Below are 23168 nucleotides of genomic sequence, written 5' to 3'. Positions count from 1 at the left end.
CCTAACCCTAACCCTAACCCTAACCCTAACCCTAACCCTAACCCTAACCCTAACCCTAACCCTAACCCTAACCCTAACCCTAACCCTAACCCTAACCCTAACCCTAACCCTAACCCTAACCCTAACCCTAACCCTAACCCTAACCCTAACCCTAACCCTAACCCTAACCCTAACCCTAACCCTAACCCTAACCCTAACCCTAACCCCTAACCCCTGACCCTGACCCTAACCCTAACCCCTGACCCTGACCCTGACCCTAACCCTAACCCCTAACCCTGACCCTGACCCTGACCCTGACCCTGACCCTGACCCTGACCCTGACCCTGACCCTGACCCTTGACCCTGACCCTGACCCTGACCCTGACCCTTGACCCTTGACCCTGACCCCTGACCCCTGACCCCTGACCCTTGACCCTTGACCCTGACCCTGACCCTGACCCTTGACCCTTGACCCTGACCCCTGACCCCTGACCCCTGACCCCTGACCCTGACCCCTGACCCTGACCCTGACCCTGACCCTGACCCTGACCCCCGTGTAGCTGCTAACCTGGTAACCTGGTAGTTTGTACTCGTTCACCGGCCACCTGGGAACTGGTCACCTGGTAACCGATAACCGGTGACCGGCAACCGGCTAATTACTGGTAACCGGTAACCAGTAACCAGTAACCGGTAACCAGTAACCGGTAACCGGTAACCTGGTAACCATTAACGTGGTAACCAGTAACCTGGTAACCCTAATCGGTAACCGGTAACCCGGTAACTGGTAACCTGGTAACTGGTAACCGGTAACCGGTGACCTGGTAACCGGTAACCGGATAACTAGTAACTGGTAACCAGTAACCAGTCACCAGTAACTTGGTAACCTGGTAACCGGTAACCAGGCAACCGGTAACCAGGTAACCGGTAACTGGTAACCAGTCACCTGGTAGCCGGCAACCAGTAACCTGGTAACCAGTACCCTGGAAACTCGTTGCCTGGTAAGTGGTAACCTTGTAACTGGCAACCTGGTAACTGCTAAGTAGGAAGTGGCAACTGGCAACCAGTAACCGCTAAACCTGGCGGGCAGTAACTGGAAAACAGGTAATCAGTAACTGCTCAGTTGTAAGCAGCAACCTAGGAAGCGAAAACGGAAAAGGGGCAAAGTGTGAAGTAGTAGCAACCTGTAAGTGGCAACCAGTGAACAGGTAAGCAGTAACCGGAAACTGGTGAGCACACACCGGTAAGCAGTAATCCATTAGTGCTTAGCAGTCACCTACTCCCTGGCAACCATTAACCTGGCAGCGGCCAAGCAGGCACTGCCAACTGTCTAGCATGTGCAGGTCACCGGAGTAACGAGTAACAGGCAACCGTTTTGCAGTGTTCAGGAACCAGAACACAGGAACAGGTAAGCTGGTGCAGGCCTACCCTCCCTCCCTCCCTCCCTCCCTCCCTCCCTCCCTCTCTCTCTCCTTCCCTCCCTTCCTCCCTTTCTTCCTTCCTTCCTTCCTTCCTTCCTTCCTTCCTTCCTTCCTTCCAGCTTTCCTTCCTCTGTCCCCCTTCTCCCTCCCCCCTTACGCTGTACGTCGCCTCTGCAACAGCCATCTAACCTGAGTAGGGACTGAAAGCATTAGCAGGCACCAAGCAACAGTGACATGGAATGCAAAGCCAGCAACATGTGCACCCAGTACCCCTTGGCCTACAGGAAGCAATTGCAGAACGCACAGGCAGCAAAAGGGAAGCATAGCATGGCAACAGCAGCAGACAGCATCCACGGCCCCTTCTACCAACACTGCAATCTGCAAAGGCCGACCTGTGCTGTCACGCCAGCACACAGCAACTGCAGCGATGCACAGCAAACAGCACAGCGAAAGCAGGAGTCAGGCACTGCATGCAAGGCAGCAATGCAAACTGAGAAAAGCCCTGAACGGGATGAAGTGGACGACCTAGGCGTGAAAACCTCTCAGTGCAAAGGAATCCAACACGGCCACCTGAGCAGCATGCTGCATAGCGCAATCGGCAGGCATGCATGCACACACGCAGCGCACCGCCCACACACACCCAGCACTGTCAGACAGGGGCTTCCACACAACAAGGACACAGGGGAGGGCGGAAGTACCTTGTGCACCGCTGCACAACAATTCGCGCCAATGCAGTCATTGCAAAGACAGGTAAGGAAGGTGCTTCTCTTCAGACAAACTCGTCACCATGAGAGACAAACCGAGTCCAGCAGAAGCACCCCAGCCAGGAACAGGAAAGTGCTGGTGAAACCTGGCCCTGGCAAGCAGGGAACGCCTTCCACACAGTCTGCTTCCTAGGAACTGCAGAGGGGAAACCCTGCCAGCAGCAGAAACAGAAGCCACGTGGGTGTAGCAGGTGACAGACACACAGAGAAATGTAGCTGCAGACAGGGAACACCAAGCACATGCTCAGGTTCCATAGCCTGAACACAGTGCACGCAGATACCAGGGGACGGGGCACAGGGAGTCTCCGACAGCTCAGTCGCAGCCATGACCTGGGCATGCCACCCTGGAGGGCTGTGGCTGATGGGCAGCGAACCCATCTAGCAGCCACCGTCAGCTCGAGGCATCATTCTCAAGCCGCAGTGTACTGTGCAGACACGACAGAAGTGACAGCACTAAACAGGGCTCCACAGCAAACAGTAGCCAAGTTCACTTGGGCCTTCCTGGAGCAGCAGTAGCCCTGCGCTCGCGGCGGGAAAGCAATCCCACCGTCACAGGACAGCAGCACTGGCAACCATGAACACCAAATCCAGACCCAGCATGCAGCCTGTAGGCCGTGGTGCGTGGCAATAGCGAGGGCACCATGCGGCACGGCCCAGTACATGATGGGCAGGAAAGCAGACGAGGCAGCACGGGCAGTAGCACAGGGAAGCCACCCCGGAGCCAGCACAGTTGCGAAGCCGTTGGCACACGCTGATGACGCGCATCAGCAGAGATTGCCAAGCACAGGGAGAACTGACACTGACCCTGAAGGCACCGAACATGGGAAACAGAGGCAACTCAGTGGAGCTGAAGCAGAGACACCTCCCATGACATGCCATTGATCAGGATATCACCACCTGCACAGGGAAAGGCACACCTGACACCACCCAGAAGCGCATGCGCGGAACTGGGGAGCAACGCCAAGCACCCCCCGCACCCAGCAGGTCCCCGGGAAACCCTGGGGGTCACGTGACCCCCAGAAGTGGAAGCGCAGAAAGGAAGCACAGCCCTGTTGCTGGTGGACCTAGAAATGGCTGCGCCATCACCCAGGTATGAGTGAAAGGCAAGGATTCACGCAGCAGGCAGACCGCACTGCACAGAAATAAGGACTGAGGAGGCAAAATGACGACGGACACGCCCTTCCTGAGTTAGTTCTTTCTCTCCCCCACAGCAGGAGGGAAGAGCACGCCCCAAAGTAGTCACTCCAGACATGGAGAGACTGCCAGAAGTGATTCTTGGGAGTTTGGGTAGGGATCAAGGGGGCATGCGTGGAAAGCCTCCCAAGCTCACAGGCGCAGCAAGGAGCGGGGAGGAGGCGGGCCCATCCCTCCCTCAGGGAATGCACAGATGGCCAGGGTGATGTCAAGGGCCTGCCAAGTGGGAATCCCATTGGGCGTCTGGGCTGTGCACACAGTGAGCACAGAGCAGGTGAAGTGCGGCTGCAGAAGCGCGGTCCGAACCGCCCACAGGAAGCGTGGCGGACACAGTTCTGGCCGCGAATTCTTTTGTAACCCAACGTACAGCACCCATGTCGTTTTGGGAACCCCCCGTCTGCGAGCTCCGCAGGACAAGTGGCATGGCTAGGAGCACTGATGAGGAAGGGACAACCACTCATCCTGCAGGAGCACACCATGGCATACAGTCATGCCATCCACGCCACGCGTACCTGCCTAAGAGAAGCAATGTCAGGGAACGCTGGAGTGGGTGAGACACTGCTTAGTCTTGGAGGGAACCGTAGGCACTGTGCCAGCACTGCCCCGCATGGTCCAGGAACAAGCATGGCACAGACCAGCCAAAGGCACTGCCGTGTTTGAGAACGTAAGTGGAGCCTTCTTGCGGCAGCAAGTGAGCGGTGCACAGATCATGCTGGCATGGGATGGCCGGTAAGAGTGGGAAGTGGCCTAGGCAATGAGAAGTCTAACCTGAGACAGGATACCATGAGAACACCCTGTGGAAAGCCCTGTAGTGGACCTTCCAACAACGCTAGTGCTGGAAACACAGCTATCACAGGTAGAACTGCCAATACAACCGGAAACCCAAATCTCCTGTGCAAACACTGAGCAGAAGCACACATAAAAGTAGCAATCTGCAAACATACTCATGGGAGATTTCATCACAGATTGGAATGATGGCACCCATACGGAGAAGGCCAGGTCTTTCCCCATCATGGTCAGCACACTCAGAAAGTACAGAGTGGCACGATGCCACACCCAGTCCAGAAGATCACGGTGATCCGGCAGACAGTGTCATAGAGGGCTACTTTCCCATGGAAGGTATCCATGGCAGCACGCCCTCAGGAACGCAACAGCAGGAAATGAACTGCAGAGGGTGCATGGCCATCATGCCCTTGGGAGTTGTCCGCGGCAAAGGGGCTCTCTTTGCTGGCATGCGTGCACCCATCCATGGACTGGGTGGCCCCACCTCCACAGTGGAGACGTTCACACGGCCTGAGGAAGTGAAGGCTGCCACCATTCCCAGACGTGGCCTGTCCCCACGCGACACTAGCCTCGCATGGAAATGGCTGCTTGCAGTGCAGTCTGCAGCAGCACCATTAGGTCTGAGGACCATCAGGAAATCGCCACCACCAAACTGAAGTGCAGCAGAGATCTTCCTTTGGAAACCCAGGTCAGTCACACACATGGTGGGACGCAAGGCTGCTCACCGGGAGTCTCAGCAGCACATGACATCCAGGCTGAAAGTACAAGCACCGCATCACAAGGGAAAGGAGGCAAACACCCTGCAAGCGCCGTCACCGCTCCTGTGGAGCACAGGCAGACGGCATCCTGAGGGCAAGCACTGGAGCAGCCACGGACAGCAGCACAGAGGCACAGATACAGCACCTCCTCTGCGGGGCCTCTGCCCGCTTTCCAGGGCTGTCACACCATGCCTCTTGCTTCGCAGCAGTTCGTAGCAGGCCGTCATATTCCTTCCATGCACTCGTCAGCAACCACCTTGATTCCACCAGGCTGCTGCCCCCCTAGAAAGGGCAAGCAGCAGGCTCTGCACTTCTCGGGGAAGGAATTGCCTCTTAATGATTGGAAATGCCATGCACAGGGCCAGCAATCGAACAGACAGGGCAACCGAGAACATGGGCAAGGGGGGGAAACCACTGCAAGGGGAATATGAGGGGTCAGCATCGGGCAGGGAAGCTGCAGCACACACAGGTACCAGGACATGTCATGGAACGGCAGGCAACACCGTACCCCAGGAAACCAACGCCCACTGGGAAACATGAGCAGACATGGGGAAAAGACCCATTTTGCAGTCTGCTGCATGCACGGATGGCAACACCCTCAGAATGGTGACTGGCATTCAAAGAACCACAGGGTGGGGCACATGCACACACTGCCCCCGTCAGCACTGCCGTGGCCTGAGAGCAAATTCACCGTAACTGCTGTCCTTGTCCCCGCTGTAATGGGCCCTGACGCATGGTCACTGTGCCTAGACACAAGTCAACGGGAACAGGAAGGGATGACGTACAGTGGACGATGGCAGACAGACACACGCCGGACACCACACAGTCACGGCTGAACCACACAGCACAGTGCTGCCAGTGCTGCAAAGCACACACCGTGTCTACAGGGGCAGAAGCACAGGCAAGGTCCAGCACCAGACCAGCCAGCAAGTAGCTCCTACCACGACAGCAAGCGAAAGAGGCAGGCAGTCAGCATTCCAACCTGACAATGCCACAGGAATGCACACCACAGGCCAGGACACAGCAGAAAGAGTGCATGGCAGTGGCAGCACTTACCCTTCCTGGCAGGCGCTGAGAACCCATTCGCTGAGGTGGAGGAGAGATGTCGCCACTTCCCCGGGAGCAGTGCCACACAGCCGCCCTCACACATCGCTGTGGAGAATTAGGAAATGACTGAGTGATGGAAGTGCGCCATTAAGGGATTTCCCACAGCACACCTCACAGACACCATGCAGGAAATCGAAGAACAGCATGGACATACGCAGCAGCCTCAGGCAAGAGCACATGGGCAGAAAGGAAGTGATGGGAATTGCACAGCAGGGAAGCCGACCAAAGGAAGGGGCACAGGGGCCACAGCATCAGCCCGCAGTCAAGCAGCGCAGACACAAATCCGCAGACACGAACAGCACAGCAAACAGTGTGTGGCAACTGAAGGACCACATCCCGAAAGCACACTCCAATCGGGCAAAAGAACAGAGAGAAGACTGCCCCGGCCTGCAGGCAGCCACAGAAACACTCGATAGAAGCAGCAGCCTCAACAGCACATCTCACTGACGGACAGCAAACCTGAGGAGCAGGGTCACAGTGGGGGACCATGCTCCCATGGGGGCCTGGCACACAATGAAGGAGAATGACCAACGGACAAGTAGCCAACACATGGTCTGAGCCCGTGCCTCTATGCATGTGTCCCTCTGTCTCCCTGTGTCTCCCTGTGCCTCCCTGAGTCTCACTTTCTCTCTCTCTCTCTCTCTCTCTCTCTCTCTCTCTCTCTCTCCCTCCCCCTTCTCCCCCATCCATCGCCCCCTCCCTCCCTCCCTCCCTCCCTCCCAACCTCCCTCCCTCCAAACCTCCCTCCCTCCCAACCTCCCTTTCTCCAAACCTCCCCCAGAACCTCCGAGCCTCCCTCCAAACCTGCAGTGCTCCCCATAACCCACCGTAAGGCACACATCAAGCACCAGAAGGAAGCGGGAAAAGTCAGCACAGAAACCACAGGGAAGGACAGATGGGAAGCGCACTGAAGCACCGGCACACTGCATGCACGGGGCGTGGGCATCCGAGCACAGAAGCACAGTCAAGGAACAGCTACCGACTGTGCTGGAGCCGGCAAGAGGGAATGAGCAGTTGCCGCAGGACATAGGTAGGAGCAAAGCAGAGAGCAGACAGCAATTTCTGGCAACAGCAAGCAACAGGAAACGGCAAGTGCACCTCAAGGGGCACAGCGAAAGAAACAGTCAGCAGCTGCCAAGAAGGCTCCACGGTGTACACAGCCATTCTACCAGCACACGGTGAGGGCGGGCTGTGCCCGCCAAGCCTTCCTAGGAGGCATGAAAGCAAAGCCCAAACCTCAGGGAAACACACAGTGAGGGGCAGCAGGGAAACACACGCATTCAAACCAGAGCAACCTCTCCACGGTCGCTGCCCACACCGTCAAAGCTGTCCGCACAGGAAATACAAGGTAGGACGTAATGCCAGCAAAGGCAGAGGCTCACAGCAGGAGCAGAAGGCAGGGAACACATCCTGGAAGGCCTGAAAGGAAGCCTGAATCAGCACTCTCAGAAGCCTTTCGTAAAATGTGCTGCAGTTCCAGAAATACCCACAAGATGGCAGCAAAGGATCACAAATGAAGCGGCGCGCACTTCACAGCGCACAGAGAAAGGATTGCCGACCCATCCTGAGCCCGGGCACAGCAGACACGGACCATCTGGAGCCGGCAGCATGGAAACCGTGCTGACTGGAAACTGCTGGCACATGCAGGCGGGGAAGCAGCACGGAAAGCTGCAGTAGAAATCAAGAAGGAGGAAACCAAGGTGACGTGGGAAAGGTGTCCTGGCACAGCAGGATGCAACAGGTAAAGCATGCAAAGCGGTGCCCCAGCAAGCCACAGGTGACAAGACCTCATTGGCCAGACAAGCAACGAATAAAGAGACCACAAAGCAGACGACCACACAGAGCAGACAATGCACAAGGGCTGCAGACGTCAAAAAGGCAGAACAGACTCAACACAGCAGGACTCTCAGTGACTGAGGCTGCAGAACAACACCCAGGCGGCACCGTGCACGCAGACATGTGAGGAAACCAGTCCAAACACAGGCAATGGCACCTTGACTGGGGAAAGTTCCTCTGTGCAAACAGTGAGACAGGCAGATATTCCCTGCAGCCTGCATCAAGTAGCAATGCAGCACGCAATGTCAGCAGCACAGATGGCCAGCACTCAGTGGCCTCCATTCATGGAGAGTGAGGGCCAGGGATGAGGCCGGAAGGACGGTAGGTAGGTAGGTAGGTAGGTAGGTGCCGTACACGAACTCAGACACAGGAGGGAGGCATGGAAAGAATCTCGCAAAGCAAGGGGAATAAAACAAAAGTGAAACCGGAGGAGTCATCACTAAAAGTACCGTTCCCTTGCCGTGGCACAGAAATCCGTCACCTCCTGCACAGAGAACGGGAAACCTGCACCAGTTTGACGAGCACAAGTGGTCCATAACATCTGAGCACACGCTTCCTGCAAGCACAGTCCCCAACAGGCTGTCATGGGGCATCTCAGAAAACATGCACCGTGGACTGCATGCGAGCCATGGTAGGTCCCACAAGAGGAAAACACGCTGTGAGCCCAACGGGAAACTGCAGAAGGGAGCAGTACCGCCAATGGAAAACAACACAATCCAGAGAAGGACTCCCCTTTCTCAGTTAGCAGGCACTGTAAGCACAGCAAAATCCAAAACTCACCTGGCATAGCCGGAATCAATGACAGACCGGACAATCACAACAGCTGAGAAACTTGCAGGCAGGTGAGCAGCCAGCCAAACAAACATAAGGAAGGAAATGACGGAAGAAAGGAAGGAAGGAAGGAAGGAAGGAAGGAAGGAAGGAAGGAAGGAAGGAAGGGAGGGAGGAAGATGGGAGGGAGGGAGGGAGGGAGGGAGGGAGGGAGGGTAAAAAGAGAAGAATGGAAGGAAACCATGTCATAGGCAGCCTTGAAAAAGGACTGGAAAGAGCAATGCACCAAGAAAGGGTCAGAAAACAACAGCAGCTCCCCGCCGCTGCAGAAACACTGCGCCATCCCACTGACAGCCAGCAGACGGCAGCAGAGGAGCAGAAGTAACCCCTGGAAATGTGGAAGCGCAGCGGAGGCAAGACCTTCAGGGCGACCCCCACACAGCGCACAGCAGACGGTCTGCGTTTCCAGCTAAAAGCGCACCTAGATGGCTGCTTGGAGCAGTCACAGGCGAACGTCGCGAGACAGCATGGAAACATGCAGGGCAAATCATGAACCACAGAGGCCATCAGGGATCTAACAGCAGCCCTGCCTGCCAAGAAGTGCCCGAGCAAGAGAACAGGCAGACCACTTTTCCGAACCATGACGGCAACCCCAAAGCGCAGACAGACAGAAAAACAGACACACACACACACACACACACACACACACACACACACACACAGCACATACGGAGGCTGCCTCACAACACAAAGGGAATCAACAATGAGCAAGCACATGCGGCACGTGGCCGGGAAAACCATGCAAGCATGGCAGCAGCACAAGACAATCGTAAAAGAACAGGCAAACAGGGAAGTGGGACGAGGCAGAACACAGCACACAGCACACTGCATGACCCCTGCCCCTGAGGAGAGCCTGACAATGGTGAAGCCAGACCCATGCAGGGAATGCTCCCTCTGCAAACTGACCAGAGGGACTGGGAGAGAACTGCAGGCCCTCACGGGAGGGAAGCGCTCGGGGGAAATTCTTACTGAAGCAGCAAAGCCGAGGCACCCGTCATGAGTCCCTGTGGAGTAGCACATGGAAGCTGTGCATCTCCACGCCAGGTGCCTGGCTGGCAAACCACAAGGAAGAAAGAAGCCAACACACTGTCCTCCACCTTCACTCTGGCATGATTTCAAGGAAAACAGGGAGCACGCAAAGCAGCCGACATGCCACCGAAAGGGGAGCAAAGCAAAGAGAGTGCTGTCCGAGCACACGTAGCACCTCAGCGCAAGCACCCCCCCCCCCCCCGGCTCCTCCCTCCCTGCCTCGCTCCCACGCTCTGCCCCGCTCACCTCCAGCCTCACGTCCGCAGCCGCTGGAGGGAGGCCCGCCACGCGCTTGCCTCAGCCGCCAACGCACACCCGGGGGACCGTTCCCGGAGCCGCTGAAGGCCAAAGCAAAGGAAGCGCCGGACTGCTCACAGGACAGTGCTCGCAAGGAGCCCTGAAGCAAGGCATTGTGCGCTGCAGCGGGAACAGCTCCCTCTCCTCAGGGGAGGACTGAATCCCGGGCCTCAGACACCAACCTCCCTGACAGGACCCGCTGTGTCCGGGCGGCAGAGACGGCACAGCCGTAAAGTCTTGGTCGGGGCTCCCCTGCTTCCGGTGCTTGGAGAGCCAGAAAAGGCGCGCTGAGGCACTCGGCCTTTGTCATGGAGATGCAGCTCACCTGCAGGCATGAGCTCGCGCCCCCCATCCTGGCGGGAAAAGCTGAGTTGATGCCCACGCCCCTGAAATCACATCCAATAAGTCACGATGAGGACAAGTGACGTAGCTTCCTTCGGAGGGAAGCTGATAAAAGCAAGGTGCGCCCTCCTCATCCCCTCTCCACACCATGGCTGCACGCATCTCTAACCACCGCCCGCTCTACCGCCCAGGGCCGACGACACAAAGTCACGGCACAGGCGACTGCAATCATCGTAAGCACACAAGACTGAGCAGAGTCGCGGGAGAATTCCAAGGAAAGTCAAGGAAGCACCGCACGCACAGTACAGCGATCCTGGGATGCACCAGGGGGGCCCGTGAGCCCCGCTGAGGATCCGGCAAACCTGGGTAAGTTTTTCCTTACATGCAAGGGGGACCCTCCGTTGCTTTTGCACAGAATCTGGCTGAAGTAGACATGCACTACGTAAGCTGGGGGGGGGGGGGGGCGGGGGGCGGCAACCGAAGGGAATTTACAGCAGGAAGAGCAATAGAGAACTGGAAGGGAAGGACAGATGGCTGCGGCTGATTGGGGAAGCCCCTGTGAGGATGTCTGGCCAGAGACCCTGGACCAAGCAAAGGAGAGCTGGAGGACATGGGCCAGGAAGGTAACTGCCCCGCCCCACCCTCCTGGCTGCAGAGCTCCCTACTGTTCCTCGGGTCCCAGGAACCTGTTTTGGAGACGTTGGGGGAGGGCATAGCTCCTGAGTCCAGAGAGCAAGTGATGGGGAAATGCCACGGACAATGCCTGTGGGGACTGGAACCCCACAGAGCCTCAGACAGCAACACCGAAAGCACTCTTCACAATAGCACCCTAACACAAACCGGCTTGGCTCAGGGGAAAGAGCATCGGCCTGAGGAATGAAGGGTCCCAGGCTCAATTCCCATCAAGGGCATTTACTTCGGCTGCAGGTACATCCCCAGTAGGTGGCATGCAGGAGGCAGCTGGTCGATGTGTCTCTGTCATCGATGTTTCTCACTCTCTATCCATCTCCCTTCCTCTCTGCAGAAAATCAATGAAAATATGCTTAGGGGGGAAAAAAAAGAAAGAAAGAAAGGCCACCATCAGGCACCTGGACATCAAAACTCCCATCTCTTCCAACGTACACCCCATGAATGGGGACCGGAATGGATTCGGACCTAAGGACCCCTGTGGAGTACCAGGAAACCCTCTGCTAGCGCCACACGTGGAGGAGACAAGCCTGAGAAGCAAGTACCTGAAGTAAGTAAGAAGCCCGAAATGCTGCCCCAACTGCTCCCTGTGTGTGCTGCCAGAAATGACTGCAGCTGATTCTCACCGCACCCACCCGTTTCTGCACAGGCTGGGCACCTGCTGCCCAAACACTCCCAGGCGATGCGATAGTGAAGAGGGTTAACAGTCCTGACACATATTTCTCCAGGATCCCAACAGCTGCATTGGGGAAAGAGCCACGACGAGGTACAGGGACCCAGCAATGGAACACATGCTGGAACCAGCAGCAGACAGGCATCCGCAAGGCAAATACTAGGCCTACCAGCAGTTCCTGGTGAAACCTGTTGGGCTTGCAGACATCTGCAAACACAACAGGCGAAAACCACGCTCACTACACTACAGCCCTCTGGAAATGCACGCAACAGATGACCAGTGAGGCAAGAAAATGGGCCACAGACAAAAGACACTTTGCCATCCTCCAGGATCACCTTGCTGGCAGCGAAGAGTGTGCACAGGCAGGCAGTCTTCAGGGATGGTGCTAACCTACTTGATTTCACAGGTACATGGGCCAACTGAGGATGACCGCAGATGTGGCACAGAGGGACGAGGCGATGGCTTCCGTGGCGATCCAATGTGACGAGGGAGAGGAGGGGCAATTGCCGAGTTCACATCCATGCGCTGCTAAGCAAGGAGGTGAGTACCCGTGCATGACCACAGAGGGAACCACTGCCTAGCCCTCGAGGCTAAGTGGGTACAGGCGGTGCTGCAAGAGAGAGCGGGAGTCACCATCAAGGGCAGGACGCAGATGAACGTGTTCTAGCATGGAGGGTGGGGGTAGGCTGCCACTTTGCAAGGCAGGACGGGGGTGACGGCACAAGGAGGAGGCAGGCAGACAAAGGGGTCTTGAGGAAGGCAAACACCCAGCATCCCTGGGGCCACAGCAGAGGAATGCATGGCCCCAAAACCGGCCATGGGCTTCCGCGGAGATGGGAGGGAACCTGAGAAGCATGGGTGAAGATGCAGAGTTGCAATTCTCATGGCAACAGGATTCTGCAGGATCGCCAGAAAGGAACCGCATTTCCTGGGAAGAAAGGCACAGAAAAGAGAAACAAAGGTGACTGGTGGGGGTTAGCTCCAAAGAGGTGGAGGGCTGAGCTGCAAGTCTCCAGGGAGGCAGGGAGGCTCCTAGGTGACTTTTGTGCAGGCAGCAGCTGAGGCTGGAAAACGGGACATGGGGAACCGTTTCCGAAACAGCTGGGGGGGAGCCCAGAGTTGCTGCCGATGAAAAGGGTGCAAAATACACAACTCCCATATAACCCTAAAGGCAGACATAGTAACCAAGGCCCATCCATCCATCCATCCATCCATCCATCCATCCATCCCTTTCCACCACACAGGGGACCAGGCTCAAGGAAGCGTGACAAGGCACCTTCAGAGAAGCGGATGCAAGACACGCTGCTGCGTGGCACCTTCCTTGGATGGAACACCCTGAGGCACCACTGGGCACCTTCACCCACAGCCATAGATGCCAAGGGGCACGGGGACAAGCACACATGACCATCGAAGAGCAAGCACAGGAAGCAATTAGCTGAACTGCGGCCTCCGTTGCCAAGACACTGCACTGGGCACCCTGGACTGGACGCACCCAAAGACTGTGCACTAGCACTCCCAGCCTACACTCACACCAATCCGTTGCTGTCCACGCACCTGCCATGAACCCCTCAGCCCAGCTTGCGCCACGCAAACTTGCTTGCCTGCCCCTGTCCTTGTGGCTCTGGACACAACCCTGTTGACTGTGGCTCGGTGACTCCATTGAACGTTGGGGACAAGACACTCTGAGGGTGGGAACTGGAGAAAAGGTACAAGAGGAGCACAAGCTCTGGGGTGGGGTGGACAGCGGGACATGACTCCCTGGAGAAGCACTGCTGCCATGCCAGTGGTGAAGGTGGAGGTGCAGGTCACAGGGCAGCAGTGGGCTGAGCAAGAAAGATTCAAGGAACACCGGGGGGGGGGGGGAGGACACCAACACAGCCATTCTGTTACTGAGCAAAGCACGCTGACGTGGTGGAATAAAGCAAGAGGCAAGGGGGGGGGGAAGACATGCTGGTTCACGCACAGGGTAACACGCCAAGATCCAACACAGAAACCCTACTGAGACATGCACAAGGTGGGGGGCAGCTATGAGACACAACACTGGTGCATAGGGCTCACAAACCCATGATGCTCACGCTTTTGGCAGGGGGGCTGATGTGCCACATGGGGCACACACTGCATCCCCTAGAGGTTGGGCTCCACTTGACAGATTGAAGGGATATGAGGGAAACGAGGGGTGTGGGCACAAAGAAGCACACTCAGTGGGCCTCAAAACGTTGACTGGCTTTCTTTCAGGAGTGTACAGGGTCAAAGCGAACCCAAAATGGCACCAATGGGAAACTGGCATTTCTGAGAGGGAGGGCACTAGATCAGGGGGTGCACTGAGTGGGCACAGGTGCATTGTCGGGAAACGGGGGGGGGGGGGGTGGGGGCCGCCGGAGTGAGTTCTGGGGGCTTGGAGACAAACATCTAGTCCCTGTGCTGGCCAACAGCATCCAAAACGGCCAGGGTCAGTGTTTTTCAGAATGGGATCGCGATTGCACTGACACGCAGGCGACTCTGGGCAAGCATCAAACTGGCGGTGGCACGGGGAGGGGAGCTGCTGGCGGGGAGAATGAACACAAGGGGGCGCATGCTTGCCAATACAGGATCCTTCCACTTACAGAGGAGCAAACACATGACACCACCGGGCGGGAAGGGCGGTTTCACTCTGCTCACTGGGCTCCACCACATCATCCATGCAAACACTGCCAGGTGGGGGCCGCAGCAGGGGAAGATATTAAGGACAGTCAACGACACTCAGTTGGGCACATGAAAGTTTATTGCGGCTCCAAGAAAACCCCCAAAAGCCCCACGGACAATCCAGCACCGTGAGATGGATCGGTAGTCTCAAATAGAATAGGGGTGAGCAGCAGGCTTCTTCGGCGGGGGGACCAGCAGCGATGATTTCTGTAATCAGGGGCATGAAGCCGAGCAGCACGGCCATGCAAGCTATAACCATGAAATAACGTGCATCTCGTGTTTTCTTTCTCTCCCCACCCCCGCATGCATACACCGTAATCGCGGTGTTCGGACATACAGCCATACGGCTGCGCGCAAACGGGGGCGGGGGGGGGGGGCGATTGCGTAGCGCGCCTCAACAAGGGCCGAATGGACCTCTAGCGGTGGGCCCCAGAGAACTGTGGGGGGAGGGGGGAAGAGGAGAAGCAACGCTGAGGACCCTTGCGCTTGTGGGAAAGGGGGCGGGAGTGGAGAGAGCAACGATGATTTTGGGGGGGGGGAGGAATATTTTTTTTTTTTTTTTTTTTTTTTTTTTTTTTTTTGGTTTCTTTTCTCAAAGATGGTTGCCGCTACTGGCGAGGCCTGGACAGCATAGCAAAGTCTCACCTTGCTTTTCGCCTAAAGAACATGCCCATTTTTTTTTTTTTTCCACCCAGAACGGTCATCCGATTGCCGCTTAGAAACTCCCGACGACAGGAACGGTGGGTGGGTGGGTGGCTCGGTGGGACTGCGGATGGGCAATCCAGACACGCCCAACACATCTACCCAAGAAGCCACACGATAGCCGCCGGCTATCGGGCATCCCACTTTCGCAGCGCGGACGGGGCGGGGGCGCCTGAGGGTTACCACCTGGCACTCCGGTTCTCGGCCATCCTCCGATTGGGGGGGGGGGGGCATAGGCGGGGGTGGGTCTTCACTGACAGGTTTGCATCAACTAAAAACTGCCTGGTTAACAGCCCATTCACCCCATAAACCGGTATCGGAAAAAGGACTGCCACTCATCTGGAAGCGGGGCAAGAAAATGGGCACTCAACAACCAAAAAGGCCGAACTAACTTTTCAAAGGGGGGTGGTATGGAGAAATGAAGACAGTGCCCCTACCCTGGAACTCCCTGCTACACATTGCCATGACACACATTGCCTTGACACAGGACCTGCAGCAAGCATATGCTGGCACCAAACAGCATACAGTGGAGGCGGAGAGCAGGGGGGGGCGGGGGGGGCAAATGTTGGACATGTAAAGAAATTATCATGTGACGCCCAGGTGAGTCACAAATTGCGGTAAAGAACTGGGCCACGTGGGATTTGGACACCACAATGTACAATGCATTCATGGATCTGCATTAAAGAGCATGAGCAGGTGTGTGCTCGCCTACTTTTACAAACCAGTTCACTTCAGTTCACGCAGTGAAGGGGGGTGCCACTTTCACAGGAATTGATGCCACCATTAAGCACAGGTGAAAATCCTGCTCCCCCTGTGCAGGCTGACCCACCCTTGACACAATAGGGCAGTGCACGAATGCGTCCTTACAACTTCGATGGACACAGGGGCAGGGGAGAACACCCTGTGGACAAAACTAGGTGCGGGAGGGGGGCAGCTGATGGGACACAGGAAAGGAGGCTAGGCATGCCATACGTGTCCACTGCTTCCAGCAAACCATGCCAACACCTTCAGATCATCCATCGGTGACTGCACAGAGCCTTCCCCTCTGTTCTGGATTTCCAAGACACATGCAGAGGGGGGCGATGAAACACACAAGGACTTGAAAGGGTGTGGCCCACCTTCACACAGGGTGATGGGTGTATGGATGCTTCACACTGCAAACACACATTCAACCTGATCCACCTGAGGCACCACATGAAATGAGGTGCATGAAGTACAACTAACACATGGCTGATGGGGACACAACATGCAGCGCCTCATGGGAGATGCAGTGCAGGAGAAAGTGTACTGCTTACAATTCAAGGTCTCATAAACAGCAACACATATTGCAGCCAACCAACCCCTCCATTCAGACTGGAGACCAACACTTCCAAAGAAATGCTATAAACACAAAACTCCATGCGCACCACAAAATAGTCTCCCGGTCTCTGTCTTCAACGTCTCTCTCTCCCATCCTGAAAATAAAACAATGATCTGGACAACCCACCCAACCAATATACTGTGTGTGTGTGTGTGTGTGTGTGTGTGTGTCTGCATACGCTCATGTGGTCACTGAAAACATAAGAAAAAACACAATTCACTCAAAAACGACACTCTGCTCACAGGTCCTCTGGGACACATGTCAGCTCCCCACAAGCACAAGCTACACAGATACACAGTAGTGAGCACACCCAGTCACAGCTTCGTTCTCAAGGAAGCCGCACCATGAGGGGACACTGTGGCATCACAAGGACAAAACATCACTCCACGCTAGCCAGGTGACGGCACGAGCACGGGCTCCTCGAAAACAAGGCACAGGTCCCTCCATCACAGCAGCAACCTCGGTCATCCAGACATGACCACCAGGAAAGGCACACACACCTAGAAAACAAAAACGTCGATTAGTGAAATACATACACAGCATGTGAACAGCACTTGCTCCACAGAAAACCCATTCCTGACCCCTACCCAACCCACCAAACCAACCAACCACCCACCCACCCACCCACCCACCCACCCACCCACCCAACATGGAATTCACGAGGCTACAAAGACATACAGACCTCAAGGATACCCCAAACACAATACCCTGCTCTGTACCCCTAAGAGTTGTCAAATATCACTACCATGGACTTCAACATGGACTACAAGACTGAACCCTCCTTAAACATCCTGGGTACAACAAGGACCTCTTCTGCAAAAGAACGATCCCTTTCAAACAGACTTCACCTAGGACGATGACATGGCACACGACAGGGCTGCCTACCCTGGACTCATTGCAAGAACGATCACTTTTCACAACTAGGCAACAGTTTCTGGGAAAACACAAACTTACATACCCACATGTCCGTCTCAGCACGGTTTCCCTGACAGGGGCAACGGCCCCCATCCCTGCCACCCATCTGCCAAGGATGGTTTCCTACTCAGCTACCATTGCCTTACACATCTTCCTGCCTACATCTTCTAGGAGATTCAACGCCCAACCAAGCCATATCCCTCCCAAACCAGGCCCTTTCCAACAATGCGTATTCTGCGACACGTTCATGCTATACGTACCTCCTCTAACTCAACCTCTCACAGTGGCTACACATGCAAAACGTTCCAGGAGCAACCACATAAAAGGAACCCAGGAAACACAGACGTGCTCTCTTCTACATCCATGTTTACTGCAAGATGAAAGGAAAAAACACTCTGCCCTTCCCTGACCATCCGCAGACCTCACTCCACAAGCTTCCATGAAGGTGGCTACCACCAGGCACACATGCAGAGACAGACCCTCTCTGCAGTGCGAAGCATGACTCCAACAACACTCTCCAACACTGACAGACACACCCAACAGGAACAAAACACTCCACTACTATAAGATGCCACGGAACATACAAACAACAGATAATGGAGGACATGCATGCGCGCGCGCGCGCACACACACACACACACACACACTCACACACTCACACACACACAAACTCCCATGGCCAGCCATGACACAGATTAGAACAGTGGAAGACAGACATGGGAACACCAGGCAGGCACCACCCGCCCCCACCAAAAAAAAAGGCAGACTCAACATAACAGAAATCAAACACAAACAATACATAGAAGCCACTGCTCACATACATTGCGAGACAATACAACCTCCTCACACTCCGAAACCACACATTCAGGGCAATCACCTGCTTGCTCCTCCTCCTCCTCCTCCTCCTCCTCCTCCTCCTCCTCCTCCTTCTCCTCCTCCTCCTCCTCCTCCTCCTCCTCCTCCTCCTCCTCCTTCTCCTCCTCCTTCTCCTCCTCCTCCTCCTCCTCAATCCTTCCATCTACTCCACATGTCATACCACCAAAACACTTTCAATCAACAATATATCCTTTAAATACTATTTTTTTCACATCAAAACATAACCATTCTTTAAATTAGACGCACCTGCACCTACTGTACAAACATCTATCTTTTCTTCCAAAGCTCAAATACATGGCTTCCCATGCACGTTGAGGCACAACAAGGACAACAGAGAAACAAAAACCAGTCCATACAGAAAACCCTCACCTAGGAAGGATCTTACCTCCTCTCCTACATGACACACAAAAAGGCACACAGATCACACCTACAGCATGGGGACATGCACCACACCCGTTGAAAACACAACACTCTTCACTCCACAGAGCACTCATGTCAACAAGAAGGAACACTGGACACACAAAAAACATCTTCAGACCATGACCCACCAAAGACTCACTCCACACACATCACTCACACCCCTATTCGTTCTCTCTGTGTCTCTCAGCTGCACACTTCTACAACGGCAACGCTCATCCAACCTTTACAGATTCACACACATGCTGTGCTAAGGGACAATTGCCAAAACCAACACACATACACCTCATCTCTAAATCACTCAACTTCAGGAACATGCCCATGCCAATCCAAACACAGCCATGACCACAAACTTCTTGGGACCACTGGACACAGCATCAGCCTACACCATGGAATGCCCCAGGTTCCATAACAGCCAAACATGGGTACCTCTCAGATAGGCACAGCCATCGCCACTTCAAGCTCTGAAGAAAGCAGACGATCCATGGTTCCGCCTCTGCATCCCGTGCCTCTCCCTCTCCGTTCCTCTCTGTCAAACGATACAGAACATAGACTGTCATGGAAAAGCCTGCCATGATAGAAATCAACAACATCAGAAAATTCACTTCAGCCTCTCACCCTCCCTGCTTTTCCACGGACATTCCCCTTTCAAAGTCATTCTGCAAAAGCTCCGTGCAGTTCCCGTGGATTCCACTGCCTTAGGGAACACACAGCATTTTGAGAAACGCTGCGCACGGACAAATGGCAGAAAAGAACAACGGCAACATAAAGCCATCGGAACGAGGACATCCGCATCGTTCCACAATCTTTCATTCGGAGACATCCGTGCAACACACATCCCCAGACACTTTGAAAACAGGATCATCGTCATCCATCACACACACACACACCCACCCAGCCACCCACCCACCTAGCCCCCCCCCCCCAAAAAAAAAAACATGGGAACTCAACCACCGCTGCAGCTTTCACAAGGAACCAGCCACGGACAACAGACCGTTCACATACCACAGAAGGAGAGCACAGATGCACCGCTCCAGAGACACAGCACAAAAAAACGACTACTATGCTAAAAATATACATGGCCAGCTTTTAGGGCAATCGAGAAGACACTTTGTCTTCTGAAATAAAGAAGACAGATACTAAAAAAAAATTTGACATACAAGAAAACCATGTGGATAGACCACTCTGCCAGAAAAATTCACACATAGATTGCATAACGACAACGAGAAAATGCACATTTCTCGCACAGCCAAGACAAATGGTCTCACAAGGCTCCCCTACCTCCAAGCGCAAACACCGCTCTTCACATGGCATGACCCTCCCTTTCTAACACACTTGCTCTCACTCCAACCTGGGACTCCGTCACACAAGCACCACCCACCATGCAACAACACGCAAGGACGCCATGACATGCAAGGGCCCTCCCCAACACGGCTTCACCCAAACGCCTCCCATCCTGCACTGTCCTGGAACCTTCACGGCCCAACCAAAACTCTCTGGCCCACCTGCCCCACATCACTCAAACCTCTGCAAAACAAGACAGCCTTTCACAACCCCTAGTCCAACACCAAATTCACACCATACTTGTCCTTTTCAAACAGCCTGCGTGAAAAAATCGCTTGGGAGGACCCACATAGACACCACGTGTCTGACGCATACCTCGGCTTACAAACGACTACCAAAGGGAACAGGCTGACCGCTCCTCTCCCGTGTCGCCCTGCCTCCACGGCAGTACACCGAGGACTCACAGGCAACACAGGGACACGGAGGCTACAATGAAAATACGACGCATCCAGACGGCGCTTTCTTGCGCATGGGCGTGCCACACAACATGTATTCTTCCTGTCGCTTCCAAACACAACCCATGGACTACACTTGTCATGACCCAGGAAACAAACCAAAGAAAACACCAACGACGCCTAACACACATCAACTCACAACCTTCCAGCGATAAAAAAAAAAAAAAAAAAAACCCACACTCACCCAGGGGTTGGACAAAACACTCTTAGGCTGGAACACACTCGGCAAAGAGGAAAACACACACCGTCTTCCTCAGGAACCAGCTCAACAGACAAGAACCACAGGGATCCAAGCACAACATTCCAATCGTCTGCACAAATACTAAATGACTGCACCGTTTCACACAACATCAGGGACAACACATACAACATCACACACACTCACACACACACACACACACACACACACACACACACACGAATCCTATCTACCTGTCCCAACTCAGAAAACACAAAGCCAGCCTCCACAATTCCTGACTTTCACGGCATGGGTCAAAACTTCAGAGGACAGCATGGTCCTCCGTGCCCCAGCATCTCCATCCCCTACAACACTCCACACGCACATGCAATTCGGGACCACACGCACATCACAACAACCTCCTGCTCTGAGCCATCCAACGAAAACACGTACCTGCTGCCTTTTCACCTACAAAAACGAGCAGCAATGCTTAAAAGACTCAACCTGCGACACGGGCACATCCACAAACACAAACACGGAATGCACATCACTCAAACACACGACAGGACGCAGCCTTTCTCACAAAAAACACAAGACACATACCCATGGACTCACCTGTCACTCTCTCAGAGACTCACTCACGAAGATCCTGCCACACATGCTGGACTCGGCTGCACATCTCCTGCTTTGGACAGATGGATCATGCTGTGCTGTAGGTTCCTACAACACATGCATAGCAAGGGACTCACATCAGGACAGGCCTTCACATACGGTCTCAGAGCCCCTTCCCAGCACGCAACCCTTCTTTCTCCGGAGCCCCGAAAATCTCATCCCACATTTGGCACACAAAGGACTGCAAAAACTATACATACACACACTTTCCTCCATACTAGGGGCACACACATTCAAAGACACATGTTTCTCTGGGCCTCAACAACATTTCATAGTAAACTGTAACCCCTGTACTTGCCACTGCACTTGGGCCTGCTGCGGCAGGGTGCTGTCCCTGCGGCCGCTGGCCATCTAAAGAAATCCTCGCTGGCCCTTTAAGACCTCATCGGAGCCGGTGGCCTTCTTCTCATGCATGTGGCTCCACAACAAGGCCAGGACGCTCAGCTCTTCCACAACGCGGCATGGCCTTCTCAGCAAACGCTCCTGCTCTCTGCACCTCCTGTCACTCCAACCGAATCTCACCCTTCTCCACCAGAACACCTTCTTGCCTCTTCACAGCAGAAACACGTCCGCTCCAGGACACGCTGGGACACTGCCCAGGGAAGCTCCAAACAATGACCTCGCGGGGATGGCCAAACAGGAACGTCCACCTTCCATAAATCACTTCCCCTGAAAAAGAAAAGCAACAAACATTTCGACACCAGCCCTCACCACACACACTGGGAAGGAACCCAAACCACACCACACACACTGTTGGGGGGGGACGGGGGGGGACAGCCTCACATGCCTGCACAGCACCCACAACAGGGCGGGCACAGCTCACCACCCCCTCCACCGGTCTGCCGCGGCTCCCTCCAACAGCTGCCCACACGAGGCCTGTGCAAACAATGGGAACAGACGGTGACCATCCACATGCCACATCAACAAGGATCACGGCACACACGGAACAACACCCATCATGCCAGGAAGACCCCAAGCACACCCTCACAAACAGACACGACCTACATCGGACAAACGGCCTCCACCTACAACCATTCAACACAAACACATGCAACACTCAACACAACTCTACAACATTACCAATCACAATTCAACAACCTCTCACATCCATCTTTCTTTCTCTGCACCCCGTCCTTCCTTCCTTCCTCCCTCCCTCCCTCCCTCCCTCCCTCCCTCCCTCCCTCCCACATCAAAACCTATTTCACCAACGACACTACCACGGCACCCACCTGGCCTCTTTCGTCACACCCAACAGCCAGCGGGGACATCGCCCTTCCCTCAACCTTCTCGCACGGAACATCTTCGAAGCACAGGCAGGGATCAAGGGACATGAAGGACGGAAAGCTAAGGAGGGAGAAAAAAAAAGTCTGAAAGACCTTTTACAAAACCATCATCACACGCTCTGACAATTTCACTACGTGAAGGACACTTGCACAAGCACAACAGAAGACCCATGGCAACACGCTCACATGACAAGCAACATCCCGGTCACCTCAGACACACGCAAAGACTGACCAACACGGCACGCGCCCACCACCTACATGCTCCACAACATGCGCACGGACAAACACGACTCTCCCTCACCACCCACGAAAACCACCCTCCAACAACGCCACCACGGGCACAAGGAAGCACCCAAACACAACACACGCGCCCACCCCCACACCAACATCAACGGAACCACACAATCAACACACAACTCCACCACTTCCCCAGCCGACAGCGGGGGACTACCTTGCCCCACGAACAACGCACCGTGACACGCGGCTCAGGCATTCCACATCCACTCCATCAGCCGCACAACGCCTGGCTCAGCCGAAATGCCGACAAAAACCACGCAGGGCAGGCGCCCGCTTTTAAAGCCCTTTG

The 23168-nt window shown here is 54.9% G+C and overlaps 2 long non-coding RNA genes across 3 annotated transcripts; both read right to left on the bottom strand.

Annotated features, from left to right (window-relative positions):
- Nucleotides 1-5990: 5990 nt before the first annotated feature.
- On the bottom strand, nucleotides 5991-10096 carry LOC308530308. Of its 2 annotated transcripts, none has more exons than XR_013996840.1 (3): nucleotides 9946-10070; nucleotides 8620-8670; nucleotides 5991-6048 (listed from the first exon to the last, which is right to left on the bottom strand). It is a non-coding gene; the product is annotated as an uncharacterized lncRNA (long non-coding RNA). The 2 variants fall into 2 exon arrangements; XR_013996839.1 differs by lacking the exons at nucleotides 5991-6048; nucleotides 8620-8670 and adding exons at nucleotides 7322-7422; nucleotides 8289-8395 and having other exon boundaries at nucleotides 9946-10096.
- A 4753-nt stretch (nucleotides 10097-14849) lies between these two features.
- Nucleotides 14850-21968, bottom strand: LOC308531869. Its single transcript, XR_013996939.1, has 4 exons — nucleotides 21848-21968; nucleotides 21243-21347; nucleotides 19080-19179; nucleotides 14850-16942 (listed from the first exon to the last, which is right to left on the bottom strand). It is a non-coding gene; the product is annotated as an uncharacterized lncRNA (long non-coding RNA).
- Nucleotides 21969-23168: the final 1200 nt, after the last annotated feature.

This window comes from Myotis nattereri, assembly GCF_964212035.1.
Source record: "Myotis nattereri genome assembly, chromosome: 1".
Classification (NCBI taxonomy): domain Eukaryota; kingdom Metazoa; phylum Chordata; class Mammalia; order Chiroptera; family Vespertilionidae; genus Myotis; species Myotis nattereri.
This window is presented reverse-complemented; position numbering and strand designations above follow the sequence as displayed.